General features: G+C 38.5%; 1 protein-coding gene across 2 annotated transcripts in view; it reads right to left on the minus strand.

The window, feature by feature from the left end:
- Nucleotides 1-22,079, minus strand: part of TRPS1 (transcriptional repressor GATA binding 1) — a 252,368-nt gene extending 230,289 nt beyond the window's left edge. The window contains exon 1 of one of the 2 annotated variants that reach the window (XM_030875644.2): nucleotides 21,944-22,079. The gene's annotated coding sequence lies outside the window, so the exon portion shown is untranslated. The remainder of the gene's footprint in view (nucleotides 1-21,943) is intronic. The other variant, XM_030875638.2, reaches the window with a different exon arrangement.
- Nucleotides 22,080-22,284: the final 205 nt, after the last annotated feature.

A 22,284-nucleotide genomic window follows, 5' to 3' on the forward strand; every position in this document is an offset into this window, starting at 1 on the left:
ATCAATAAAGTTCAATCCTTACTAAATATCTCTTGCAGTAGGGAATTTAAGAGCAAGTTTACTAAAAGTACTGATGTTTCATGATATGGCCATAATAATAGGGGCTTCCAGAAAAGGAAACAGAAAGGATATAAAAAGCATGGCCCGAAAAAGAATTAATTTAAAAATAAACTTGATAATGTAGAGAGGGATAAAACTTGATAGGGATCCATGTAGAGCAACTGTCTCCAAATTTGTAATTCAAGAAAAATATAAAGGCCTCAATTCCCAGAACACCAAAAATAAAACAGAAGCCTCTGGCACTCCAAAAAGGCTTCATGTGCTTATGAAGACTACTAAATTATAACCTGAATTGTGATTTGGTGCATATGACTTTCTTGTGTTCATTTTATTCATAGCTTTCTGACTGAGAATACAGGAGATCCAATCCCTTCATCTACTCGAGAAGGTCTGTGTAAGTACACGTACTTCAAAATGAGTATGCTTAAACAGAGGTTTAAGCAGCTCCTTGAAAACTCTGTATGAGAAAGTATGTAACTGATTGAAAGGCTCATAATCGTTTTCTTTTTTTTTCAACTCATGAAAAACGAGAACTTCAGTTATCTCCACTGGCGACTGTCTCTCCATGTCAATTGCACAGGTACACTGATCACAGGTGAATCCGAAGATCTAAAGCGGAGTGAGGGTTTGAAAAACCCATCTGGGGATCGGCAGGCAGAAGCAAGTGAAATGTGAGCGTCACATCCAAGAGGGGCAGCAGAAGAAGAGGAAGCAAAGGAGAAACCCAGATAGGAGAAAGAGTTCGTGGAGAGAGGAAACCAAGTTGGAAAGTGCGGAGAAGGGCAAGGAGGCGGGAGATGCACGAGGAGGAACGCGAGGAAGGCCGAGCGGGCGGCGGGCGGCGGGCGGGCAGGACGCGGGTCCCCGTGCAGTCAGGGCGCAGGGAGGGCGATGGGGAAGCGGCGCGGCGGGGAGCTCCGCGCACCGGGAAGCGGGCGAGGAAGCCGGACGGCGAGCGCGGCTGCTTCCGTAGGACTTCCTGCGACTACACGCCCACAGCCCGGTGGAGAGCACGCGTGGCTGCAGCGGCCCCGGGGCGCAGGGGACAGCGAGCGCCACCGACACACCCAAAGCTCGGGTCGGTCGCTGCAGCTTCAAAGGCAGGGCCCCTGACAGTAAGCAGCCTCCTTCCCAGACACCAGCGATTCACTCTGACTCGAGCTTCTTGAGAAGCCCTTGCAAGAAAATGGAATCCTATTCTTGTTACTGATCTGCGGTTCTGATTTTTTTAGTTCTCCTTCAAAATAAGAAGACAGTTTTACTCTTGGCTTCTAATTCTGGGACCGTACTAACCACCAAAACACACTGGGGCTTTAAAGCTCATTCATAAAATATAAATTACTTTTTTTTATTAATCCAACAGAGACAAATCGGCTGATATTTAGATGACGAAAGGTTTTGTTTGTTTATTTGTATGTCTCACCCAATCCAACCTTTGCTTTTTATGTGTTTGTAACAAACAGAAGCCGAGCCAGAAAGCCACGCTGTCAAGACCCCATCTGGTGCAGGGGCAGTTACCCAGGAGTGCAAATAATTTAAGAAACACAAAGCCCAGAGGATTTCCAGGACAGCACCACAGCCCCACGTCAATCAACAACTTCCCCCTACAAGAGTTTGCTGATCATAGCCTTTTTGCTGTAATGGAGCCAAGAAGAGGCAGTCACTTAGACTAATACAGATTTTTTAACGGGAGATTACAGCTATCGCTATAGAAAGAATGCAAGTTGAACATTAATTATGACGAAATCCAGACTTAAAATGTCTTATATAGAAAGGCGATGGTTTTATCTCTCAGACAATAAACAAAGGTAGATTAGGGCTTAAGTAGAAAGCCGAATGGAACACTGCTGATATGACAGTCACCTAGTGTTTGAAACCCCCGGAACATACAGCATCTCAAATCCGTGCTCACCGCAGATGAGAAATAAAGTAGAACTGACCAAGCCTGAGCGCTCCAGCTAGACTGCCTGGGTTCAAATCCTGATGCTGTGACTGCTCCCTGTTGTAGCCTAAGCAATTGATTAAACTTCCCTGAGAAATGGGGATGACAGCAGTTCCTGTCTCAAGTGGAGACAAGCCACTCCAGCAGTGCTCGACAACTGTGAACCATTATCATCATTCGCAGGTGGCCCCTAATGGAAAACTAACCTCTTGGGATGCAGCCTTTCCCCTGCAAAAGCTAGCTCACCTGTGGCCGGTGGTGGCTCTCGTTTCTTTTTTAGTGATCAGTGCTCGCCACGCACCCGCCAAATCAGTTGTACATTCGAGTCACTCGTTTCTATGCAAACTGTGGCCAGCCTCTGGGCAAAGTCTGCATTCCCTCTGCACCCTGATTTTCACAAGTGAAAACACTACGACCCATTTAATACTGTGCTCCCTCCCATCATTAAAGGGCAGCACACGGCTTTAGCAGACAGGAAACTCGCCCAGTGCACATGCTATCCAGCTGGCAAACAGAGGCATCTTCAACAAAGTCCACTCCTCCTACATACAGTCTGATAAGCTCCATTTTAATGGAGCCAAAACATACATTTCCTTCCTCTATTTCTGTATTTAGCAGACACGAGAGCTGGACAGTCATGTCAGGGATTATAAAACTGCAATAAAGAGATTTCTAAACCACCAAGACTACCAAAACAGCAGGACTAAGTTTCGCCTACTCACTTTCAACCAAAAGTATGCACCCCTTCAGTTGTGGAAAAGTACAGAAGATTTAAAAGCCCCTACTCATCAACTAGAGTGTACTCTTCGAGGAAACGCTTTCTCCTGTCACCTAAATAGTTTGTAAATCTCAGACAGATATTACTTTTAAATCTCCAACTATCTCCTTCAAAAAGATTTTTAAAGTTGCTGATAGACACAAGGTGACATCAGAAAACTATGTTTGAAAGATGCAATTAGCTACGGTTTCTAGGAAGCTTTGGAATGTTTTGTTATTGAGGAAGAAATAGACAAATACCAGTCCTACAAGTAATGAGCTGTCCAAGAAGTAAAGAAATTCATCAAATAGATCCTCTCCTTGATTTCGCCTTCATGGCTCCAGGTCCATGCAGATTTGGGAATACACAATAATAGCAAGTCTTAATACTTTCCCAAAGCTGCTTAAAAGAATATTTAAGTGCTTAACAGATTCACACATGAAATCAAAGGGACTTCCCAATTCTCGCATAAAAGCAAGTTTTTTAGTTTAAAAAAGAAAAAACTACAGACAGAAGGCCAAGGGTATGGTCTTATATATTAAAAAAAAAAGCTTCAGAACTTGTTCCTTGGCTTTTAAGATGAAATTAAAGTGATTAGTAAAACTCAAGTATTCAAAGAAGTCTCAGACACTCTTATTTCAACATGAGAAATGTCTCAGCAGCTATTATTTCGTTATCACTTTATTGGCCATCTCTAAAGGAGACATGTATATTAAAAAGAGCGAAGAGGGGCTTCCCTGGAGGCGCAGTGGTTGGGAATCCGCCTGCCAATGCAGGGGACACGGGTTCGATCCCTGGTCCGGGAAGATCCCACATGCCGCGGAGCAACTGGGCCCGTGGGCCACAACTACTAGAGCCCACGCAACTGGAGCCCATGCTCCGCAACAAGAGAGCCCACCGTGATGAGAAGCCTGCGTACCACAATGAGGAGTGGCCCCTGCTCTCTGCAACTAGAGAGAGACCGCAAACAGCAACGAAGACCCAATGCAGCCATAAATAAAAAGAGAAAAGAGGGGTTCAATATCCTCTCACTGCCATAAACCTGAACTTCCCAAAGCAGCCTTACTTATGGCTCTGCTCAGCTCCTGACAAGCCCTACTCATCAATACCCTCGTTAGATCTTCTGAAGGTCTAATCATCCTTGCCCACTTAGCATCCAAGTATCAACCACTTACAGGTAACTTTCACCATGAAGCCAATACATAAACCAGAACACAGCATCTGGCTGACAAATATTCAACAAATGGAAGTTAAAACCATACATTCCCGACTCATGACCATAGAGGCTAATATTGTTATCCCTCATATTTTAAGGGTACATCATTCATCAATTGGCATCTTTGATTACTTTGTGGTACCTCAACTGTAATATCAATAAAGGGCAACAAGGTGGTGTGGGTTTTCATTTTTTTACGGTTCGCAAATGTATTTGGGCCTCCCTTTGCCTCGGTTTCACTGACCCCGTCACACTTGGTTCAAGGACATTAATCAGTAAAAGACAGAATTTGAAACCACAGTGCAAAATACAACATAAGTTGTAACCAGCAGTATGACACTTTGGGAACAATACATTAGGGCAGACTTCAAAAAATGTCTATCAAGTATGCAACATCAGATAATCCTTTTCCTCTCTGAAACCTGACAATCCAATTTCACAATTTTCTCAACCCCTAAAAGTCTTATGCTCTTCTGGCCAAAGTGTACTTCTCCTAAGTGCCAATGTAATACAACATGTTTGAGAACCCACTGTATCCAAGGCATTGTAAAAAGAACAGAAATTGGGTATGCTTTTTACTCTCCTCACACTTGCAACGCCAAGTGGATTCTGGTATGGGCTATACTAAAGCCATAAATAAGTGAGAGCATAGGGCAAGGATGTTTAAATCTAAATGAGTGGAAATGGAAAGGCTTCAGGAAGAAGAAATACAAAAGTCAACATCTGAGGAATAGGTAGAATTCCTATAGTTAAGCCTGGTTGAAAGAAAGGCATTTCAGAGAGGGGAGAACATGAAGGAAGGTAAGTTTGGCCATGTTCTGGAACTCAATACTACTTTAAGGATAGAACACATGGTATTGTAAAGATGGAACTGGTAAACTGGGAGCAGAGTTTAGGGTCGCGCATGCCAAGCTAATGATGATAAACAGTTGATAAACCCAAACTCAGAGTCAACTTGGGTCTAGAGATAAGGCACTGGAATGATTTCATTCAGATCAAAAGGTGAAAGCATATAATCCTCAAGGAAAATTGCAGAGATTAAGAGGAAAGTCAAGCACAGACTAGAACGAGTGTAGCAGGGATTCAGTGCCTCGGAGGCCAAGCCAAGAGAGATACTCAAGAGAGTGGTTGGCAGCATCCAATTCATTTAAGTGGTGCAGTCGGATGGAAAGACCATTGGGCTTGGCTGCCATGAGGCCACTGGTGCCCTCAGTATAGCAGTGTCCACAAATGGAGGAGTCATGGAGATGTACATGAAAAGAGCCCCAGATTCAGGCTTTCAATATTTTCCCCCTCTAAAGTGATTTTTATATATGAGTATGTTTACCTTTTATCTGAAAAAGGAGATGGGATTCCATATCTGGCTTAGAAACATTCTAATTAATAAACCTCAAAGAGCTGCATTTTGACTTTGTGCTGCCAAGTACAAGATGGAATCCATCTGGAAATAAATAAAAAGTAGCCTTTTGTTTCATTTTACCTTGTATTTTTCTAAACTGTCAAGGGAACTATCGTCATTATTTGCCGACTGTTACCTAAAATCAGTACAGTGCTTGAAACATAACCTATCTCTCAGCTTCAGTAACCATACATTAGCTCTACAATTGCAACTGAACTTTTCCTAGATTCCAAGAACTGCAATTGGATTATAATCCAAAAGAGCAGAAGATAAATGCCATTTAACTACCTTCTATAAAACATCCAGGACAGTTTTTGTTCACAAATACGTGCTGTGAGAACAAGTATAAAATGGTTTAGAGTTGTTTGAGAAGGCGTTTACCAAAAGTAAGTGAATATATTCAGGGAGAATAGTTTTGATTCAGGGGGAATAAAATAAAATTAAATGTATACTGATTTATCAGGAAAGCAAATCCCTTAATAAGTGGAAAGAAAAAATGAAATACAAAAAACTCATTTAAACCTTATCTGGATTTGATCTGTCTTAAAAGCCAACAAAAAAGTACTTTCTGATAAACAAAGCTCAGAGTAAGAACCACTTTAAATTTATTTTGATCTGCAATGCCAAGAATACAGGATAAAGTTCCACTCTCCTAAAGTCAAAGGAGAAAAACAGATAGCTGGAATATAAGGGAAAGAATCAAGTAGAAAAATAAATTCCAAAATAACATTAAGAAAATCATTAAGAAAGACTAGGGCGAGGGCTTCCCTGGTGGTGCAGTGGTTAAGAATCCACCTGCCAATGCAGGGGACACGGGTTGAAGCCCTGGTCCGGGAAGATCCCACATGCCGCGGAGCAACTAAGCCCGTGTGCCACAACTACTGAGCCTGCGCTCTAGAGCCCACGAGCCACGACAACTGAGCCCATGTGCCACAACTACTGAAGCCCATGTGCTCTAGGGCCCACGTGCCACAACTACTGAGCCCGCGTGCTACAACTACTGAAGCCCATGCGCCTAGAGCCCGTGCTCCACAAGAGAAGCCACCGCAATGAGAAGCCCGCATACCGCAACGAAGAGTAGCCCCCACTCGCTGCAACTAGAGAAAGCCCTGTGCAGCAACGGAGACCCAAAGCAGCCAAAAATAAATAGATAAAATAAATAAATAAATAAAAAGACAGACTAGGGCGAGACAGGCACTGATAGTGTTTCCTATGGTTCGATTAGGTATACATTGGATGTTAAACTGTAATTTACAGCCGGGGCAAAAAAAAAAAAAAAAAAAGTAAAAAGAAAAACCTATATAAAGAAATAATAGCCAGAGGAAGAGAAGGGGAAAAGTCCAAGATATTTATATAATAACAATGGAAGTTTTCAGCCTGGCTCTGTATAGTATGCTCACTACACCAAGAAAGAGACGTTCGCTCTGTAGGATGATCAGCCTAACAGTCAAAATGGTTCCTTAATCCATTTTGGAAGAACTGCTTTTTAATGTTAAAGATCATTCCATTCCTCTCTAACTAACTGAATATGATAATCTTCCATAAACAAACTATATCCTTTTACAGGAATAACTATCCAGCCATTTATAAAGTGTTTTCACCTGAAAGAAACATTGAAGAAACAAAACAACCATATTTAAAAGAAAAAAAAAAAAAAAAAGTCTGCCCTCTGGCTAAGAAACAGAGGAAAACCCAGACAAACAAAAGCCAAACCAACAGGTATCTTCACCTTGCAACTGAACATGCGGGTTCAAATACAGACCCTGGACCAAACCAGCCCATTTCAGCGGTGGACACACCTCCTCCTGCTTTCCAAAGCCACTTCTGAAGCTGTCTTTTGAAAGAGTTTGGGGATGTCTTGGGTCCAATACCCTTCTGCATGGCATTCACCACAATTCTTTAAAACAGAAATGGAAATGGTGGCATGGCGGGGGGGGGGGGTATAAATCACAAATTTCACTGATGGGGGAGCTGCATTAACATTTTAAATTATATAATATAGCTATTAGGACTGAAAGCTAAAAAGAAACAAGAAATTTACATGAAATACCTCAGATGTCTAAAAAGACAGATTTTTCCCCCCGTTTTTCCAATGCAATAGATTAAATGATTAAAATTAGCTTAACTACAACCAATAAAGAAATGTCAATTGCATCCATATTGTACAGCGGCGTCATAGATAAAAATGGAATGTTAAAGAAATGCTAAAAAATATAGATTAAATATATATTTTAAAATAGTTCATTTTCACTACATGTAGGTTGAAATTTATCATTCAAAAGACAGGATAAGAAAAGCATTTAAAATAAATGAGGTTCCTTCATTATTCTTTTGTTAATTTGTTTTTATAAATGCTGAGGAGTCTATGTAAAATGCCACAAATGGTTTCTCAACCACATTTTAATAACTTATTGCACATTTCAGGCCTAATCTCACAGATATTGTCTGTAGTTTTCAACCTGCCAAGGGGCTTATAGGTGTTACGAGTAAAGAAAAGTCCAGTTTCTCAGTTTCTTGGAAGGTAAAAAAAATCCTTAATTCAAATGGATTGCTTTTTTTTAAACTGGTCTCAAAATATATAAATGTTGGAGGCATTTTAAGTTAAAAGGAGAATAATAATACAAAGTTAAATTCTTATTAATGATCATTTTATAACCAATTCTTCAGACCAACTGGATTTTATGTATGTGAACCCAAAGAGGCATCTATTGCTCAGGTGTGTGAAAGAGACATTAAGCTTAGATTTTCTGCAGTAACGTTTTAACCTTCCAGGGTAACTTCTAGACTAAATATTTGATTCCCATATCTTCATAAGATATTGATAGAGAAATAATATGGAATATACCAACTGACTTATTATATGATCATCAATTCCCCAATGCATACTAAGTGATATTCTAATTCTATTCTCCCATCCATCTACAAAAGGAAAAATAAAGATGAATGAACAGCAAGTATCAGGCAGATTTCCTCAACAAATGTCAAAATTATTTAGTGTTATAGATATAAATGAGGATGGTGACCAGACACGAATTCTAGTTCAGTCCTTTATTTAACTAGCTGTGTGATCATGGGAAATTCAGTTGTCACTTTTCTCCTTTATAAAATAAGATGAGTCTGCTCAAATGGATAGAGGTCATGCCCCTTCTATCACTCAAAATAAAACAGGATCCTATGGTCACTCTGAACAATACCTGAATTAAAGAAGAACAAAGAAACAAAATTTAAACTTGAGCAGCAGATACAAAACTGACCATTCAAGGAAAGTTCAGCCATTGAGGAAAGAAGTGTTTCCTTGGCCACGGTCTGCTTTTCCTCAACAAAAAAAGTGTTAAAAGACTCTTAAGAATAGATCCACATGTGCACATGTATGCAGGAAGCAGAACACTGTACACTCATGCACATGATGAAATGTACCCACCAGCCAAGGAAATGGGGCACAGAGCTAAGAAAATTCAGAGACTAAGCAGTTCACTCTACATCTAACCTCCAACAGGAGATGAAATTTATTCTTTTCTTAGTTTCCTTTTGTACATGGTTTTATCCATGTTACCTAAGGAACTAAAATGCACAATATTGTCAGGCTCAGTAAGTTTGCTTCAATTTTATACAGTCATCTTTGGTCGAAATAAAGTTGACCAACAATTTCTACAAAAGTGTTTATGCAAATAAGCCCCATTTTCTCCTACATTAGGAAAAGAAGAAATATCTGTGGAATTTTGTCTTTCTTGATCTGTGGCTAGAGGCTTGGAATCAAATCTAAAAACACTGCCCAGGCTGTTCCATTATATTACAAATAGGTGAATTTTTAAAAAATATCTTTTCAAAATAACACATTAAACATGATCTGAAATCGTCATATTAGCCTAATTCCACAACACGGTTTGATTACACCGGACCAAAAGTTCTGGCAAAATGTTCACCTGACATCACGGGAACCAAACAAGGAGGTGGTTGGTTGAAATGTCCACGTTTCTACCAGTGGAGACACCAAAATGCTGTTAAAAACACTACACTGCGAATGGAAATAATGTGCTTTCTCAGAGCCAGTCCCACTTTCAGTGAATAGCTGGGTGATGTGTTTGGGATACTAGTTTGCAATTTGGTACCTATTTATTTAGGGCTTGATGCACTTGTTCCAAATGAAAATATTTCAAAATAGTCTTTAAGATGAATGTGCAGAGCCGCTGCTTCTTTAGAGTAGCAGCCTTATTTGTTTTACACAAAACTATAATTTAAGGATGCCAATCATTTTAAGCAAAGCAGTTTGCAAAAAAGTAAAATACAGGCAAAACCAGAGGAATTTTTCTTTATACTAAAACAGTTTTACAGTAAAATATGTCAGGTTGAAGTATCCACTATATATGCAGTTTAATTTTAACCCTGTGCATTGAAGATATTTCACATTTTCTTACTAATTTTGGAAAATTCCGTAGGACTATCTTACACTGATTTCAAAGCTGGTTGAAATTTTTTTTCTTTTTCCTTCAATCAAATTTTTAGATACAAATTGCCTCAGACGCAAATGAGAAACAACTAAATGTCATGTTATTTTATACTGTTCATAATTTTTGCAATTAACCTCAAGGAATAAATATATGCTTTTCGAATACCACTCTTGTTTGAAGTAAAAATAAAACTGTGCAAACGACATAAGAAAGGATTTCTCCGTAGTGACTCCTTAGAAATGGCCAAAATATCTTATCACAGGTAGGTATGGAAGGGAAGCTCAAATCACTGATCAATTTCTGATGCCTCAAAATGAGTTTCTGAAAAGATAACACACACACAAGAATAAAAAAATGAATGCAAAATTAATTTGAATTTTATGGGAGATAAAAAGGGTTCTACAATAAGAAAAGTCTCAAAAGATGAAGTATTTCCTCTCCTTTCTGAAAAGCTTAAAAAAGCAAAACTCAGTATTTCAAAATCAATGGACTTAAAGCAATTCAAGAGAATTTGGAGAACATTTCTCTAAAAACCAATCCAGAACACAGGATGTCAATTTGGAAATAATGGAAGCGTACTGTGCTTTAAAATTTGAAAACTTTTTAAAGACAGAAAATCAAGTTAACATCTCAGTGATTAACTTAGGGGGTGCATGGCCAAGAACAACTTTCGGCACTTAAAACATAAAACTGTCAGTTTCCTCTGCTTGGAGACAAAACATACAAAAAGCAAATATTCACCGCTATATTTTCCTAGACGTTAAAGACAGAACTGACTTTTATAAAAGGAGATCACTGAGTATTTCCACCTATTTTAGACTTACGCCGTAGCTCCTAAAAATCAGTTACAAATTCCAAACCTCAGAACCATCCATGGCAGATGGCTACTAAGCGTTCATTACTCCCCAAACCTTGATGGAAATACAATCATTTACTGAACTTCACTACAGCTCAAGGCACAAATATGATAAACAGTCTGTGCTCGATGTTATTGAATATAAGCTACCATAAACAAGTAAAACTCTTTCCTAAAGAGCTCAAAGGGCTGAAAGCATGATGCTTGGCATTCTATTTCTCGCAAATCTAAAGCACATTGATGGTGAGCATAATTTAAGTACTCTCTTCCCTGAATCAAGATACGTTCATTTCAAGCATCATCCGTGATCAAACGATCAAATTCATATTTATAAACTTGGAATACAGAGTTTGGTGGAAGCACTGAGTATCTAAAATTGCCTTAATTTTTTTGCCAGAAATATGTCACAGTTGGTGCTTAGAATTGTTGCAAAATTATACCACAACTTTATTTAATTTCATTGGATGCATTTTCTCATAGAAATGGAATGGCAAAGGGCTGCTCAAGAGCAAACAATAAAATCAAATTATTATTTTACAGTATAGAAGTTCTTCTTCTCATGCCTCTCTCCCTAAAAATATAAATATTATAAAGAAATGGAAGTACAAATCCTAGAGCTGGCACATTTTTCCACTGAAAGGAGAAATCCTCCCTCCTCCAAAACCTGAAATATTAGATCCCAAAGAGGGAAAAAAAAAAAGGTACTAAAGCATGGCAGAATAATCCAGAGGAAGCATGCTTGCTCTCAGCATAATTTTCTTTAGCATCCTGAGATGAACAACATCACGCTGCCCATGATCTCTGCTTACTCCTCTGAAAACCATCCAGAGGATTTTCAAAAAGGAAAAATTCTAGCTGTGCTTTCAAATGCCAAATTAACTTACAGGGCTTCCACTCCTGAAGGGAAACAGCACAGTAGCACACCAGAAGCTGGAGGATGCTTTTTGTCACGCAAAGCCAGAACTGATGAGTGGGATCCCAGTGGGGTTTATCTAAAATTCCCAAGTACCACAGGCAAAGAGGTCAGAGTTTTCCGTGTCAAAAATATATAAATAAGTAAAGCCATACACAGCAACAGTTCCTTATGTTATAATGGATTGTGCAGTATCCAAATCCCTCTTCTGTTCAGATACACATACATAAATCTTTTTAACTAGGAACCGAAAATGGGAAAAACAAAAAGGAGGGAAATCTGCTTATGCTCATATCTACCCCCCTATTTTCCATTTCTAATCATCACTGGTCTCACTTTTTAATTTTTATTACTGCCAATGGAATTATTCAGGGAGTGAGACAAGCATGTATACACATAATTAGATGTTAACAATGAACACTGAACTATCCTGGGAGTAAAAAGTACAAGACAGGTGTGTACAGAGTGTACACAAATATGGGGAATGCTAAAGAGTTGAATGTTTTGACAAAGTGAACATGCAAGATCATACACAAACATTTACACATAAAATGTGTACTTTATGATTTTTACTACTGGCCTGAAATCTTGACTGACAGCTTTCTTATTTAAAGCTTATCAAAGTACAAAGGAAAAGTAAAATGTAAATAATGAGGACACTCTTTCAACAACATAAATTGTCTTAAGAACAAGACATTTAAAAGTAGAATAAACAGTGATGGGACAGAGAGTAAAATAAAGAGTTTATTGTAATTGAGGTTTAGATGACAGCAAGCTTCTTAAAGTAATTTACCACATCTTGCATCCAATGAATGCAATGCAAATTCATTCTAAATACAAAAGAGAAACATCTCCTTACTATCTGCTTGTAAATTACAGGAAAAATGAGGTTTCATATTACTCATTACTTAAATGTGTTACTGCTTACACTGGCCACTTGTACCTAAAGTTAGCTTCTAAAACGTACCTAAGTTGGCAAACCTGAGGAGTAAAATTTGCAATAATCTTTAAAAAAATACTTCCAAAAATAAGTTAAAGACAGTATTAAACATAATCGTTTGTGTTTTTTCAATTTATAATTTAATCAATTTATTAACATAAAAATTTAGCAGCCAAATACAGAAAAATATATGATTTTAAACAATCTCAAAGATATATCTATAAATAACTGGTGAAGAGCTATTAATTATTTAACAATCAGACTAATATATATTGAGAAAATTTAATAACACGGGCCTTGATTAAAAGTTTTATATATATATATATATATATATATATATATATAAAACCAGTCTTAACTTCCATCAGTTGAATGGTATTTTAAAAAATTAAAACGAGCTAGATTCTCTTCTCAAAAATATTTAATGGTATCAAAAAGTAAAGCAGAAACAAATGCCAAAATCTCTTCTAAGAACTTTTATATGTTCGGAGCTACTTAATAGTATTGAAAGAAAAAACAGGCTGATGTATTTCTTTCTACATCTTTCAGAGCTAAAGATGTGTGGATACTGACATCACAAAGAAGTCACAAGTAGAAGTTGGTTTTAATTTGTTTTGCCACTCTCACTCTCATTTCAGAACCAAAATTCTAATTAAATTAATCCTCAGATAGGTGTTGGGATGCATTAAGTAATTAAAATGGATATTACAAAGACTAAAGTCATTTCAAAAAAAAATATGTACTATGTTAAAATTCCATTCGGTGCCTGTAATGCGAAAACATTCTATATGAGTGAAAATACAGACATGGGCATGTACATGTACATAGTTCATATGAAGCCACTAATTCATATGCTACACTTGTGCATAGCTCAGAGAAAACAATAAAGCTAAAATAGATTAGTAATGCTTGATCCCTTTACACATGAAGTGTATCATGTAATAGAGAAATTAGGTTCCACAAACTAACGTCTGCCGTATAGATTTACACTATTTATAGCTGTATCTGATCTCAGATATAATACATGCTTCTATAAGGCGAAACAGAAATACTGATTCACAAGGATTCACTGAAAGTCATATTGTAGAATCTAAGCAAGAAACACGTTATAGTAAAAAATGTTTGATTTGTAAGTTTCATAAATTCTGTCCAAATTCTACAAGTGAAAAAAAATTTTGAGGCAAAAATCTTTTTTCCTCTCCTTTTTCTACAGCTAAAATACATTTAATGTCTAAATAGCAGTTGTGGTATATCTATCATCCTCTACTGGGTTCATTCTTGGTTACTCTAATAATTTAATAATGTAATATTAATCCTTTTTCAAGCTTGGGACATATATATTAGGAAATATAAATATGTTTATTATTCTTTATAATACCATACTACTCACTATCATGGATACAAATAATTAACAGATAAAGAAATTATAAATGCAAAAAAGAGAAACGTGCTCCCATTAAATAAAGGAAAAAAGAATCAGAAAATAAACTATGGGCACTTGTATATTTCCCTCTAACACTGTCTATAATAGAAGGCTTAAATAGCTGACAGTGAGTCACTTGTTTATTCATGTTAAATAAACTGAATATATAGTTAACTTCTGACTTAATTAAAAGTATTTTCCAGAACGTATTTTGACTGTCAATTACCTAGATACCAAAGTTGTTGTATTGTGTTGCTTGATGAAATAGGACATACAGCAACCCTCAAACCAGTATTACAAGCCTGGCAAATAGCATCACATTTGGGTGACGCACAGAATCCCTCACCCTAGGGATAAACGCATTGGATCATAGTACAAAGTCTTTACATGTTCCATATTATTTCTACATAACGTTTTAAGATGATAGAATCGTAAACTATAAAGTGCTATCCATTAAAAAGATATATTCAGAAACAGCAGTCACTTAACTGCTCCTCTCAACAGAAATTTGGGATTTAAAAAAAATTATCTGCAGAAGCATTTCTCAGAATACACTGCAAGGCGGCATTTTGACGTACAGTTTTTTTGTCATTTCTTAAATTTCTTAGTAAATTGAGCGTAGGTATAAGTATTATGATCATGATGGCTTCATTATGTTTAAACTCCAAACGCATTTCAAACTTTGAGACTTTATAAAGTAGGTCATGTAGCTCCTTAAAAGATTTATGTTTTAAAGCGTAGAATTAATTGTTTAGCAAAGTGGATTCCACCATCAAGGTGTACCTACGTATCGTCCATCCACAAATACTACATACATTACACATACCTGCAACAGCGCTGCACACATATCAGCAGTAATTTAAACATACCGTGGATACATCAACCATTTGCAAGCATTCACAATGCTAGATTTCCTCTCATACTACAGACATCCTACTACTAGTTACCAGAATATCACACAAATCAAAATACATTACCTTTGTTCAAACAATACTGCAGTTCATTATATAACAGAAAGGGTCATCCTTAATTGCTCAGGAACCAAGATAGTGGTGGATTCTTGGAGCAGAAGTGGTGCGGAATGGCTTGAGGCAAAACCGAAACATATTGTTTAAGTAAACCTTAAGGGGAGGGGATCCTATGCGCAATTGATGGATTTTTTTTTTTTTTTTTTTGGTATCATCTTCCACAAAGCCTCTCCAACCCCTCCCCACCACTGAACAGTAAACAAACTACTGATATTAAAGGACTGCGGGTCTGAACACCTCTCTCTCCCTTTTTTTTCTCTTCTCACCAAACTTTATTACTGTTCCCTCAGTTTTGCAGTAATAAACCAATATTCATTCAATAAAAACGTAGTGACGGAGAGACCCATCACCTGAAATTCCTGTTTGAAAACTTTGTAAAACATAAATCAAGACTCACTCTAAGATACTCTCTCTATGCTGATGCGAACAAGTTATAGCTTAAGTTCCTACAGTTTTTCCTGACACATCCTTATGTAAAAGAGTGGTTAGCAGAGAAAAAATGCCTCTGATTTGAACTGAAATCTGTAGTTCTCACAAGAAAAAATGAGAAAAACGTAAGGTAAATCAAAACCATCAAATTTCCACGCAGGGAACACTTCTACTTCCCTGAATATACGGAATGCTTTTCATGATAATTACTAATGCCTTAAAAGACATTTTAAGGTCTCTGTATGATACCTAATTTTCAGTATATATTATTTCTAAAACACACTCTGTGTAAAAGGAAAACAGAACAAAAACAAAAACCCTCAGAACAAATTTGGTGTTAAACGCAAAGTCCAGGACAAGTAACTGTAAGATTTAAACCAAGACAAGTAACCATAAGATTTAAACCTTCCGAACAATTCCTACCAGAAATGTCGATAGTCAGTTCTGGCCCACCAAATGGGGCACAGGGCCCCATTTCTGGGTGGAACGTCTTTCTCCAAGGATGGAAAAACTGGCACAAATCTTTTTGCTCTCTGAAAAGATTTTCCTACTTGCCAGCTTCTGAAGTTGCCCTGATGTCAACCAACATCACCAAGTTATCTCTTAACTGGAGAAAGTTCTGTTTGCCTGTACAAGACCAGGAAGAGAGAAAATGACTATTAAAAAAAAAAAAAAAAAGGAAACTAAAAACACTGTGTGATAATAGGGTTAAAAACTATCATCTAAATTTGTGAGCAAAAAGGGCGGCCCACAGAAACAAAATGACCCTTAAAATTAACGCTTTTGATCTAAAAATATATTTTTGTAGAGTTTCATCTATTTTCCTTCCTCTGCACATAAAAATGATTAATGTCACAATTAAACTTCCACATTTCAGACTCTTGCTAACAGGTGTAGCGTTCTTTATATAAACGTATTCATTGACCTGTCGCCATTGATAATCTTAATTAATTCATGTCAAATGAAACAAAAACAAATGGTTTTTTTTCCCCAAATAAGAAAGAAATAACGCAACACAAATACCCACTCTCCCCAAAACCCAAAAACTGTTTAAGTTACGGTAACCTGAAATGCACCAGCCATCACAGAGAGCAATTGGAGAAATCCAGCAGGGCTCAGCAGGAAAGATTTTTAATAACAGATTGAAAAACAGAATAAAAATAACTGCATCAACAGAGCCTTTCTTCCTCAGGCCACAAGCCCGTTCTTACTTGAACTTTTTTTTTTTTTTTAAATGGCATTTTGGCCACTAAAACCAATCCAGAACATTATTAAAAGTTAAAAGCTACCAATTACTTCTGTCTGTTCTTTTAAAGAAAAGTTTGGCATTACGTCAGTTGGTTTAAAGAAAACAAGAAAGAGAGAGAGAAAGAGTAAGAGAGAAAGTTTCCTGCTTGTATAAACTAAACCACCAGGGAAGGTGTCTAGCCACTTGTAAAGTATTTACTGCAGGTTTTTAAAGAGCTAGAAACATTTTAAAAATTAAAAGTTTTCTTTCTTATTTTTAGTGAAACATACTTAGGAATAAAAAGCATATCCTTCGTGTCTTTCTTTGGGGTGTTTTGATGTTTATTTGTATTTCGATCATAACTTTGAATCAGAAAATGATTTCCACTGATGCTTCAAATGTGAAGTACATAGAATTTCATCTTCATTTTGCTGCCTGGATTTGTGCTCTTCGGAAAAGAAAAAAGTTTAACGACAAAAAGTAGACATTGCTACCATAACAGCTACTACAGCTGCAGCGACCAGCCAGGCTTCTTCATCTAACTCACTCTTTACAATTTAGATCATTTTCATCCATAGATCCTTCTGCAAATGCAGCAAAGGGGTTTCCGTAAACCCAAAGCTCTCTTTCTAACCTAAACCAAGTTCTACGTTATTATATCCATCAGAGAACCAAATCAAAGGCCAACGAATTTGGTTCCCAGGGATCTGAGAACCACTGAGTGATAGGCCATATATAATTAATAGAATATCCTATACAAATAAACAAACGGCTTAAGACCCACTTACACCCGAGGATAAATTTTTAAAAGTGGTTATTCCCTCCCTCCGCAAAACTGTTTGCTACTGAACAGTGTATAAAATACCACTTGGTATTTTAACATATTTACTTTAATCTACTGGTTAAAGCTTTTCGGAGGTAAATAATTTTGATAATTATAAAAAACTGTTCTCAATTGTTTCAACATAAAGAACTGCAAAGTGCGTTAGTATTCTCTATCCATGATGATTACAAGTGCCTTGAGAGAATCAGACTAAATTTCTACTTGACAAAAGCTGTAAGAGTTGCTTCATATTTTATCTAAGAGGGACCCTACAATTCCATAAATCATAACTAGAATAGTAACAAAGAATTCACTTCTTTCTGTATGGTGGTATCAAAAGATGAATATAGAATATGTCTATCTATGTTATCACATAGATAGACAATCAAAGTAAAACCAAGTCTAGACATGCTGTCATTAATTTCCCCAAATTTCAATCAGCAATAATTAAGGAAGCTAAATGAGTAAACAAGACTCAGAATTAGTTATCAAGGCTATTAGTACTTATAACCAGCAAAAGAGGGGAAGAGAAAGAACCCTCTGTTACCTGAAAGCTTGACCAAGGATGAACAACAGAAAGCAAGTCCATAAAACTTGCCTGTTTTTATCAAATTGATTGTAACTTGTGAGCTGCAGTATTTGAGACAAAACTGTCTGAGTTTATAGTTTTCTATGCCTGCCAAAAACAGATGCAGACTACCACACTAGCTGTCCTGCGGAAACTAAATTAAGCAAAGGCAAATACCAAGTGGAAAGTTGTCAGCCTGTTGAATGAATGGCTGCATTTTACACCACAGAATATCTTAATAAGAATATGTTTTAATGTGCACCAGTCATTTTATTTTAAGTGCATCACTTTTTACAAAAATAATAATTTTCCCTTTAAATCAATTATAAACACCTGCCCCTAACTTTCTTAAAGTCTGTTTTGTTTTATACACAATAGTATAGTGTTGTTACATTATTGTTTGCTATCAAAAGGGGTATTGAAGGAAAAAAATTTTTACATACATGTATTATAAAAAAAATTTAAAGGCCTGTTATCAATATCTGTGCTCATTTCAAATTCAAAATAAAGTTCTACCTCAAAAACAATTTGCTGCAAGCCCTTTGAAAACTTTCAGTAATGTTTATTTACTTCAACAAAGAAGGTAAGACAAGAGTTTATTAAAACTTATCACCCTGTGTATTTAGTACAAATGTGCAGGTCGTTAATTGCAAACCGTAGTCTGTATTTCTTCTCTCTCGCGCGCTCGCTCTCTCGCTCTCTCTCTCTCTCCCTCCCTCCCCACAAGACACAGACACACACACACACATCAAAAATAATAACAATAATAATAATAGAAACATCACTGAAATACTAGAATCTTAAAAAGCAGCTTTTCCACAGATGAATTCATTTCCCTGCTTTGAAGCTTTTCCTTATGAATGAAGATTTCCTTGTGTGTGTTAGTGAGACCTACCCTGTGGAAATCAGAGGAAACTCAGGAGTGGTATGTGACTTAAAAGAAAAGTAAAAATAATACTGAAAATATGGTAGGGCCATGTGTAACTCACTTATGACTAGCACACATACGGATTCTAACCTATTTTTAAGCAAGTATGTAGAAGATTTTACAAAATCCTGTAAAATCCTACTCTTTAAAATGCTGAGCTCTAAAACCAAGTCAGACTTCCCAGCTACTTATGACATTTTTCTCCTTTTAATGTTACCTTTAAGAGACAAAGGACAAAGTCTAAAAAGCAGCAAAGACCCTTGCAGCGTCTAAAATTCAAGAGTGACTAACTTTTTTGTGAGGAACTTGCCGTGTTCCACCATTTATTTGGAGAGGGTCCGACTTTGTTACTATGAGTGGAAAAGTATTCTACACACACATATCCTAACATATAACAGATATATCAGGAAGCCATAAACGTCAACTCGCCAATTGTAAATAATACTTTGCCAACAGTATTAATGAAGCTAGGGAATGCCTCTCATTTAGAGAAATCAAGTCATAACGTTGGCACTAAAACTCTGTTTCCCTCTTAGGAGTTTTATTTTCACATTACTAATATCCAGAAATAATTGTCAAACTTTAGCACGTTGGTGGCCCTGTATATTTAACTGAATCTAGAGATGTTTCCATCCAAGGGTATAGCTTAAAAAGGAAGTTATGAAATCTGAGGACAGAGAAGCTCTAAGAACGATATGTTTGACTTGTTAAGATTAAGCACGTCATTAATAAACTTTCACTTAAAGGTAAAAAAAAAAAAAAAATCCTCAAAATGTTGGTATCGTTTCCAGACTGTCCTGTCAGCATCATAACTTACAGGAAACGATTCATCTTCCCATACAAACCCTGTATTTATTCACAACCCTGGCATACTTGGGGAAAGAGAAAAAGCCCACACCGTTTTAGAGCTAGTCTGCTTTTACACATTAACTGGTGGAATATCTGAGAAAGTGGCCTAAGCAAATGAGTAGCATGTAAGAAACTTTACAACAGTGAGCTCAGAAACTTTCATTCTCATTTTGTCCACGTCAAGAACTGGCCGCCCGCATGACTTTCCTTTGCTGCCCCTTGCATTTTTAACTCTGGCAGACTTTTCTAAATGATCAACTTTTCCTAAAACCGGCAGGAAAAGTAACACAATGCCAGCAAGATCCATAGGTTTTAACTTAAGAGCTGGAGAACTCGAAAGAGGTGGCTGGAAGCTTCCTATTTTATTTTTGCTTTGAACAATCAAATTTTTAAGCCAACAACCAGGCCTAGAGTAAGCATTTCTTGGTAATTTTGTCTCAGGCCCTATCTGTATTTTCCCTTTGTACTTGCTGTGCTCTCAGACCCTTTCCTGTTCACCTGGTGCGTTTACAAAAGTTCAATGAATCTATGAAAGTTCAATGAATCGGCCTAGCTGGATTTAACTTCTCCGCTAAGCTTCTCACTTCACTTACCTCACTTAAAACTCTAGCTGTGATTTTCCAAAATAGGATAAGGATGAATATGCTACCATAATTTGGATTCATCATTAAGATCCATCGCTCTTACTCACTTTCATAGTATCAATTCTGAGGCCTAAAACGATATGAGGAAGTAAAGCGAGACCTAAAATTTAAGACGTCCAAGATTCCCTCAGAAACCCACCAGTCCCTCTCGCCCGCTAACTTAAATTGCTTTAGAGTCTTAGGGCCATAAAACAGTTACTGACTTCCCTGGGGAAAAGGGGAAACACCACCATCTCACACAGGTACTAACAAAAAAGCTTTCCCAGCCACAAAAACAGCTTTGCACTTCAAAGGGCTCCCACCTTCGCCTCACCCTCAAATTATTCATGGGGTCCTATAATCCTTGAGTTACTTGAAGGGACATTGGTGTTTGCCTTGGCCTTTCAAAGATGCGTTTCTCTAGAACCCAAACAGGAACTAGACAGAAGGCGAAGCGCCCGTCCGCCTGGATGTCCCACCGCTGTCAGGCATTTAATCACCGGCCAGTGTCCGCTGACCCGCGACACAGGGCGCATCATCCTCACCACAGAGGAAGTCTGCCCCTTCCTCAGCCCCTACGGAAGCGCCCTGGCTGCAAGGCCTGCCACATGGCACGGGCAGGGCACAGACCCCTCGGTCAAGCTGCCCTGAGCCGCGCAGAGGCGGGTGCATGGGGGGGATGCGACACCCTCCATCTACAGCCCAGCTGGGCCTTTAAGGGAAAAAAGTTTGAAGCCTGGCTTTACAAACTCTTCAAAGCCAACGCCAGTCCTGTACTGTTTTCCCACTTTGGGGACCACACGAAGGCCCCTCTCTGTGACCCTCCCAACCTTCCCGAGTTCGCCCAACTTACTACTCTGCATGCTGGTGCCTAGTCTGCTCCCCGCTTGTCAGGAGCCCCAGAAAACTGGCGGCGGCGGCGGCGGCCCCTCGGGTCCTACCACCCCCAGCTCCTCCGCTGCGCCCGGTAGGAGAGAATTAAAATCAGCCAGAAAGAGACAGCGAGGGGGAGTGGGGCTGCGAGGGGGAGGGGGCACCGGACTGAAACTTCTTTTTTTGGCAAATGGGGATTTGTTTTTCCTCCTCCCCGGCGGCTGAACTTGACCCTCCTGACTCCAAGGGCTACTGCAGTTTGAAGTCGTTCGTTTCTAAGACTCAGATGCCTTCGACCCACCAAAAGTAAGGGAGGAAGGGGGCAAAAGAGAGCAGAAAGGAAGAAAGAAAGAAAGAAATCACACGCGCAAAAAAGGAAGAAAGAAAATGCATGTGAAACCCGAGAAGCCTGCGCTTGGCTTTCTGCACACTCTCCCTCTGCTTTTTTTTTTTTTTTTTCCCAAAGAAAGTCACTTTTAATTCCCAGGGCTCCCCGCTTGCGATCGCCCACATTTTGCGCACACACGAGCGGGCGCAGCACTCGCGTCGCGGCTCTCCGGGCCTGGCAGAGGGGCTCCCGCGCCCCCCGAACCCCCCGCGGCCCCCGGCCCCGCGGCCCGCCCGGGCCTCCCCTCCTTACCTGTTGATTAATCGTCAAGAACACCCTCGGCAGCCCGAAAGATGGTGGCGCGGCGGCCAGAGCCATGAACCGTCTTCTGTTGTTTGCAGAGTTGATCTTGGATTATTGGGGGGGGGGAGAAAAAGGTCTTTCCTGCCTCCCCCCCTTTCCCTTCCCTCCCCCCCCTTATAAAAAAAGAGAGAAAGAGCGAGAGAAAGAGAAAGGAAATAGAGCAAGGATGTGCCGGGTGCCGGGTGGGAGAGGGGAGGGGGGGTGTTGTTTTTTGTTTAAAAAAAAAAAATTAGGAAGGCGAGAGAGCGATCGAGAGGACGCGGGGTCTGGAGAAAGGAGCAGCACCAAAA

Source organism: Globicephala melas, chromosome 17 (genome assembly GCF_963455315.2).
Source record: "Globicephala melas chromosome 17, mGloMel1.2, whole genome shotgun sequence".
Taxonomy (NCBI): Eukaryota; Metazoa; Chordata; class Mammalia; order Artiodactyla; family Delphinidae; genus Globicephala; species Globicephala melas.